Here is an 8,833-nt window from a genome sequence, read left to right on the forward strand (position 1 = left end):
TTTGGCATCTGTAATTCACGTGAGGCCCTGCGCACCGATTTCTTTGGACTTCGCAGAAAAGACTGCCTTACAGCTTCCACCCTGTCTGCTGAGGTTCTTGGTCGACCAGACCTGGGAAGGTCAGCAACCGATCACTGTGCCTTCTCCTGATTGGTTAACATGGCTTCTTGGGCACTGCACCTAATCCACTACTTACGTACTGCGAACCAAAAACAGAAAAAAAAACTTTTGACAGTTGTAAACAATTCGACACAAGTTTCATATTTGTATCTTACTTCTAGCCTGAGTTATCAATTTACGTAATCAGGGAAAGTCTTTTCGGACACCCTGTATTTTTGGACAGCTTCACGTAGCCTACACACATTAGAATATACCAATCGGTTCTCAGCAGACTGTGTAAATCACTTTGAAAACGGGCACCTTTTAACTTCACAATCACGTACACTGATCGGCCAGAACATTCTGATCACCCACCAATTAGGCAGTACGTCCACCTTTGGCGTGGGTAACAGCGGCGACGTGACGCATCTTAACATTGAAGCAATGAGGCCTTGAGGCCCTGACAGGTCGCTGGAGGGAGTTGACACCACATCTGCATACACAACACGTCTAATTCTCGTAAATTGCAGGAAGGGGGGCGATGTTTTTCCATGGAACTCAAAAACTTTCTAACACAATAATTGACAACAGCGCACAGCAATCATGTGCACAAAAAGTTCGTAGTGTAGGTTATACATTTTAAATAAATTATCGCTTGTTGGTCACAATATTAACTCAATGGATTGTCTGAAGCGTAAACAATGAAATAAAAATATGCATGGCACACCAGTACCACATGGAATTATACTGTTAGCAAATTGTTCCGTACAAAAATCTAGTGCAACTTACACTTTGAAGGTATGAGGGCAACAATGAGAAAATGCATGTCACGGCGTCATCTCTGAGGCGAACATTTGATAGTGACGTATGATCGACAGCTTCTCGGAAATCCTCTGAACATGTTCTACTACATTCTACTACATTTTGTTGGTTCCCAGTATTTTCGTCGCAATGTCTAGATCCATAAACTTTTCCTTGCAGTGTCCTTTAGGAAGCTATGTATCGTGAACATAAAAGTTTGAAGGCAATGAGTGAAATCATTGAAGTACACAGTCCTTTTATTTGTTTTGCCGCAGCATTTACCTGTGGAAAGTAACAGCTGACTTTCTGCTTCTGTTAGTGCATCCGTAGGCAACACAAGTAACCATTTTTATGTTATTATTTCAATGAGCAACACAGCAGTGGGCACAAGCTGCACACAATGTTTTGGTTACTGGCTCACTTTTCCGGCGTTAAGGCATCTGCATGGATTCAAATCTACTTGGGTTTAACGTCCACTTGATAAAGAAATATTAGAGATGGAGCAGAAGATAGGGGTGGGGAAGGACAGGGAAGGTATGCGTCCATGTCTTTCGACGTAAGTTATCTCGGATTCACCTTATTTGAATTAGGGAAATATCGGGAAACCTGTATGTCCTGACGCGGATTTGAGATACCATCCTCCCGAATAGAATTTGAATGTCTTACCACTGCACCACATCGCTCGGTGATAAAGCTGTGACTTATCATCAGTGTGTTGGTGAAAAATTCAGGTTATGCTCTAAGATACTTAATGAAGATGCATTTGGAGCTATGTAGATTCTCAGCTGGTTCTAGATTTTATCATTGCCACACTTAATTTCTGAAGAACTAACATGCAGTGATGAAAACTCAGGGCATCTATGGAAATGAGATAGGAAGTTCTATTTTTGTCATTATTATACTAAATTTCATCCTCAGTGCCCAAAGAACTATTTGTATTTTAGATGTTATTTCCCTACAGAACTGTTTGTAACTTTCCTCAGTATCATGGGCAATGTCATGGGCAATATCAGCAATATGAAACTATATGCATGCTTTTTGAGTTGTGGTTCAGTAAGCAGATCAATAAATTGCACCCTATGGTGTCAATCCCCTATTGATCTTCGTCTTGCTACATTCACCAATCATGCATAATGCTCCACAGGCTTCCGTTAATAGCCCTGTTCAAAGACATGAAGTGTATTACGTCCTTAACAACGTGCTTTGTGGCTTAATTAATATCTTACTGAGCAAGCAAATATGCTTTACTGAAATGTATACTTGTTCTGATAGTCAGTTGTATTTCAGTGCAGTTGTTACAGTTCTGGTTTAATCTCATAGTTACTCAAAATACAAAGATGGAAATATAAATTCATTTACACTGTACAGTATTCAGTGTGTGGCTAATACTGTAACGTGTAGTTCTGTTTGACGCATGTTGATGTATGTTTTAGTTTGTTGACGATTCCCAAAGATTCTATGTCTTTTAACTCTTTGTTTCTCCCTCAGATTTTGGAGATGGATTTTTCCTATCATACGTTGATTGTCATGCACTATTCGGGTTCAACTTTTGACTGTCTTTTGGAGATGCGTTAGTGATCAAGCGTGGTTCGAACCGGATGCCCATCTTCCGTTTCATCCAAGGTTTTACCGAGAAGTGACATAGTTTTTAAACACACTTGTACCTTGAAATTTGTGGCACATGAAGTATTAGTTTTATATGACCTGAAGATGTATCTTCAGGGTATGAAATCGGTCGTCAGAGAGTGAAAACACAATAAACAGTTATTGCGGCTTTGGAATTTCACTCAGTTTTAATATAAACTATTTTACTGTCTGATTTTAAATTGTTTGATTGTCCTTTACGTTATGTACACGTTTTTTAGTTGTGGTTGCCCGCCCCATATGGTTATTTGTAGGACATTTACTTGTCTCTAATACAATTACAATAGCTCAAAATCCCTAACCAAAATTATTCTTCCAAAATGAAAAATACAACAACATAACAACTACTACTAAATTCTGCATGATTAAGTCCCTACATTCGTTCATCCTTTTTTCATAAACGTCTACTATCAGTAAACAACACATTGCCTTACCAGAACCGGCCCTGTGAGGTATTTTTTCTTGTTATAGGTTAATTTTAAGAGATTGATATATTGCGAGATGACAAGCCGTTACTGGTTCCCTGTAACAACAGTTAACTTATTTTCCTAATTTCCTGGTCGTCGTCTTGTTTTCTCGTGATGTTGTGGTCCAGCTATGCACTGCCACGTATTAAGCCATTGACTTCTTTTCCGATTGGAGAGGAGCGAGGGCTATAAGAGAGCTTCTGTGTTTAAAAAACTCACTACGAAATCACAAAACACGGTTTCCGTTATTCATTTCTATTCAGATAAGTTCCAAACCTACAGCAACTAATAATAAAAATGGTTCAAATGTCTCTGAGCACAATGGGACTTAACATCTAAGGTCATAAGTCCCCTAGAACTAAGAACTACTTAAACCTAACTAACCTAAGGACATCACACACATCCATGCCCAAGGCAGGATTCGAACCTGCGACCGTAGCAGTCGCACGGTTCCGGACTGAAGCGCCTAGAACCACTCGGCCACCTAGGCCAGCAACTGATAATAACAAAGAATTTAAGACAACATGTGCATACATTATGCTTGATCAGAACCAAAAGTTGGTACTTAACTCGAGATAGCATAGCATAGAGTCTCTTCAATCTTTAGTGCTCGACCGTTGTCGCCATATTTTGGAGTCCACAACACCCCAAAAGCACGACTACAATGGGTAAGTGACACCTCACTGGCCAGTACAAATTACACTTCGTCGTCGCTTTCTGTACTGTGCCGACAGCTTTTTCTCTCACACCTGCACATAAATTCTAACAAACCCCGGGCTCAATAGATGATCATTACGTTATCAGTGTGTTATGCTTAGGGTGACATGACGCACATGTGTTATGTTCAGATTATCATGCTTCTATAACATAAGCAAAACCCTAAGTAAGTTAAGGTGCACTTTATTTACCCAAAATAGGCACACAGTTTTACTTCCATTGTAGAAAACCAAAAGAGAAACAGAAAATAATACAATGATACAAAATTTTGATGACTTTTAATTTTGCTTTATACTTGCTTCTTTCCCAAGCTACAAAACAACATAATTAATATCTACTATATGCCAAGATCACTATAGTTCTGTTTATAACTGGAAGGTACCAACTCATCCCTACTGTACATGAATTGGAAACGATAGCCTCTCAGGGCACCACTCTTTTGTGAGTATTCCCTTGACAATTAATAAATATACTTTGTTACATGAATCTCTATCATGTGCTAAAGCTTTCTCAATCCACTCCATGCATTATTCCGCAAAGTAGCCTTACGTCTGCTCACTGTCCGTTGAATTATCCTTAGCCTATGTGGACAAACATGCCTTTATAGAAGAGAGGGGGAAAAAAGTAACTGCTTGGTGACCCAACTGTGTTTTAAATCACGTTCCAGTTCTTTCTGTACTGTTTATTGATTTTCGGTGGGACGTCATTAAAGAGATCAAAAATCCCTGCTCCATCACTAGTTTCTTCGCTTAAAATACACCATCAGTTGCCTCCAACTTGTGCTAATTCCTGGCTATCTTAAAGTTTTTTATTGCACCATGTAAGTCACATGATGTTCTATGTTCTATACACGTGTTTGAAAGGAAATTGTTTTGGAGCGTTCTCTCAAGTTAAAACCAGCCATAAAGTTAACAAGAGATTTTAAATAAAATAAAAAAAGAATCTTTCAAGTTGCATTATTGTTTACTGTGACGAACATCCCGCAAGTAACGATTCATGATGTGCTCTGACTGGGTATGGACAATAAACACACATTAAGCTTTTCCTTTCATCATGTACCGATGTTACGTATATTTTCTGTCTTAGAATCTGTATCTGACACACGATGGACTTGGAAATTAATTATTTGTCCCTTACCTTTATGATTTAATCAGATCATTTGAGCCCTAAACAGAATCTCTGCTTGGATATTATTCAGACAATTGGCCCCCAAAGAATGTCAGCTCCAATCTGAGGCATGACAAACATTTTGTTCTTGAATTGGAAGTTTTACTGGCTGGAGTGGCCGTGAGGTTCTAGACGCTGCAGTCTGGAACCGACCGACCGCTACGGTCGCAGGTTCGAATCCTGCCTCGGGCATGGATGTGTGTGATGTCCTTAGGTTAGTTAGGTTTAATTAGGTCTAAGTTCTAGGCGACTGATGACCTCAGAAGTTAAGTCGCATAGTGCTCAGAGCCATTTGAACCATAGCCAATTGGAAGTTTTGGAAAGTCATGTGTCACTGCCCAATGCCACTTCAGTGTCGCCAGACGCTCGACAACATAGTGGATCCCCTTTCCTTTCATGTCGTCGTTCTTGATACTGTGTCTCAAACCCACGCCATGCGTTGTGTTCTATGTTGCCCTCTGACAGACCCGGAGGCGATTTGCACTGCTTGTTGTATATGCCAAAGGTTCGAGCCAGTTACTGACAAGAAAAATGTGTCAAAAACATCTCAAACTTTTACATCAGTGTGGATTGACGGTTTGTGAACAATATAACCAATTTCCCCAAATGCCATCCAAATGAGGCCAATACACAGGGCAATCTGTGCTGTCTGATTATTTTTTCCATGTTGGATTTTATGTCCCAGGTATATTTATTCATTTACCGCTTCTCGAAAATAGTTTTCGAGTGAGACCGTAATATTAGTAGGCCTCATAACTTTGATCTCTTGAAGGTTAATTTTGAGCCATAAAGCGTGGGAAGTTTCGATCATGCTGAAAGCCTTCTGACTGCCTAAGAAGGCCGTGTATGCATACTGCTTTGATATAGTCAGTTGCACCGAAACAATTTCTTTGAGTTCTCAGAACATTGTTGACAATTCATTTGTAGTGCTGCCAAAAAGGATGATGTCACCATCAAAGCGAAGATGGTTGAGATGTTTTCCATTTCTGTTGATACCTTTCCGTCCACAGGAGAGCCGTTTGAAAACATTCTCAAGACTGAGGGTGGATAACTTAAGTAAGACTGTGTCTCTTCGCCTGACGCCTCTTCTCACGGCAACCTTTCCAGTGATCCAGTCTTCCTTTGTTTTCGTATGTAGAGTGACACACTCGTAAATGTTGCGGATTAAGTTCGTTATATTTGTAGCAAATACAAACTCTCTTCGTCGCCCTCATTACCTCCCAAGCTTGATCGTGTCGAAAGCCTTCTGATAGTCTAAGAAGGTCATGTGAAATGCGATATTAGACTCTTTACATATATCTACAGTGTATGTATTGGTTTGATTCCGTCAGTTGCACTGAGGTCTTTTCAGAATCCCACCCGTTCGACTGGCCGCTAAAAATCAAATTTCTGATTCGGCAGACCATAATGATTTTCTCTTAGCAGCTTTTGAAAGGTAGATAAAAGTCTTACAGGCTTGTAATCCTCGAGAAGGAGAACCACTAATACATTTTTTCAAACCTCTCGAGTCCCAATATACCAATATATACTGTGTTTTTCCGTAAGAACGTGCAAAAGCTTAACAGGACGTGGAGGATGCTCCACTGAACAATTTGAGGCAGGGAACCGGCTCGGAGAAGCTAGCTGAACGAGATAATAGGAATAAAATCACATTACTGTGTACTTTTTTCATTACCTAATTAGCTAATTGCAAATGCCATCACTGACACAATGAACGTACCGTTTATATTGCATCTTACAAAATGTGCTGAAACTGCCGGCCATCAACCTCAATGCAATCATGACATCGGCGAACAAGACTCTGACGCACCATGACAAATATTCCTGGTGTGTTTCGAATCACATTACAGGCAGCTACAAGTTTTGGAACTAAATCCATCTCCGTATCCACTAGGGCCTCATACATAAGTGACTTTAGACGTCCGCATAGGAAATAATCAAGGGGATTCAGGCCAGGTGACCTCGCAGGCTATGAAATAGGACCACCTCTTCCAATCCAGTGACCAACAAATGTTATATCGGTAGTGCTCCATCGTATTGTACTGTACGTCTCTGAAAAGCACTGAGTAATGAATGGGTCTGTTGTTGATTCATTGCACATTCTGCATGTAAATACGGTACAACTGAGTCACCAATATGTAAAGTAAACAAAACCTGCATCATGACTTCCTGGTTATCAGGATCGTCCTCCTTGTTTCCTCGCAGGAAATAAAGAATGTACATATAAATAAACAGCACAGTACGTGTAAACTTGTATGCATGTTAGTTGTAAACAAGCTGGAAAACAAAAATGTTACACAAAGCGGTAGACAAGTTTACTTCCATACCTTAAGCGACCCCAGGTTCCCTACCTCAAATTGTTCGGTGGAGCAGTCCTGTTACATTTTTGCACGCTCTCACGGAAACACCCTGTAGATAGAGAACACTTATAATTGCAAGGTTGCTTCTTGTCATTTTTTGACAAATAGGCATTGGAACTGTCTGTTCGAGGGCAAGAACATATTATATTTTTACTGAAATACACAATATTTGTAAGTGAAGCGCTCTGCTCTTCCTTACTTTTACAAAGAATTTATCGTTTTGTTGTGAATCGGAATCGCAGGTTGCAATGAGAATTCCGATTGACTGTACTCACCAAACAGGTATACTCTCGTCATAGAAACGTAATATGTCACACGCGTGTAATCTTGGCTTCTGAACATTCGAAAGTAAATTCAGGTGACGCAGGGACATTTTCAATGAAGTCGAACTCCACAGGATTTGACATCACATAAATACACAATTGTTTTGTACTTGTCTAGCACAGGTTGTCTTACTAGGCGTAAGATGTTACTAAATTTAAATATATCAAACTAAAATTAAATGTGCTTTCACTCTTTATCGAAGAAAGCAGTAACACACTTTCTTGCCTTCGTGAAGTAAATAATCTATGAAAACCACAGTTAAATCGAGCCACAAAAATGAAAGATGAAATTCATGTCACTCATTTTCTGGATGCTCATCCTCCCTGTACGGATTAGGCCTAGATATAAAGAAACTTTATGGCATTTTCAGCCAGCACTTTCTATCCATTTTCCATGTGCAATGTGTCATTTTCGTTCTCAAGAATCCCTCTTAACTTGTTCTACGCAAGATTATACGAATTAGGAGCACCTATGTAAAGTGTTGGATGAAACTGCATCGTAGTTTCAACATCCTCACTATACTTTAATTCATCGTGAAATTGCTTCGAAGTTAGCTCTTTATTGACCGTTCTGTCGCTCATTTTCGTGTAGTGAAATGCAGGTGCTTGGTACATCAGTCTCTTGGAGCACTAAGCACCCTTGTTCTTTAGAGTAGCTCCATTTACCCTCTGGTTCGTCTGGGAAGGGACTTTTTTATATGTTGACAGCGTAACAGATAGTTTCTTCCTTCTTCACATGTGCATAGTCTCTCCTTCAAAGGAATGTCTTCTACGTGGCAGTTTTCCAAGTCTCAGGTGTGATTCTGTGCATCTGGGACGAGATGTACTTTTCATTTTACTCCTGGTCTCTTGCGTGGAGATCCGTTTTTCCGCCACGGACTTTATGTTCCTTCTATCCATAGTCTTATTATGGCTTATGCTCCTATGTGGTTGAATGTTAATATAACCAAGCAAAGTGCTGCCTGCTTTGCCATATTGTAGATACCATACCCAGAGTTGTTTCTTTCATGTTTGATGCTAGCGGTACCTTCTGCGAATTGGGGAACAAACTTTTTTGACCTTAACACCTTCAAGTATATTCTCCAAATCTATCACGAAAGAAGAAGGATTTGTCCGTCTCCTTAAACGAATTCTGCATGAATTCGCTGCAGTATTTACTTCGTTCAAATACCAATTTATCTTCTTTTATTAATTTAATTATAAGTCGCTACTTCAGATCCCAATTAGATTCTCTTCATTGCCGTAAGAAAGTCCC

The sequence above is a fragment of the Schistocerca gregaria genome, chromosome 3 (assembly GCF_023897955.1).
Source record: "Schistocerca gregaria isolate iqSchGreg1 chromosome 3, iqSchGreg1.2, whole genome shotgun sequence".
Taxonomy (NCBI): Eukaryota; Metazoa; Arthropoda; class Insecta; order Orthoptera; family Acrididae; genus Schistocerca; species Schistocerca gregaria.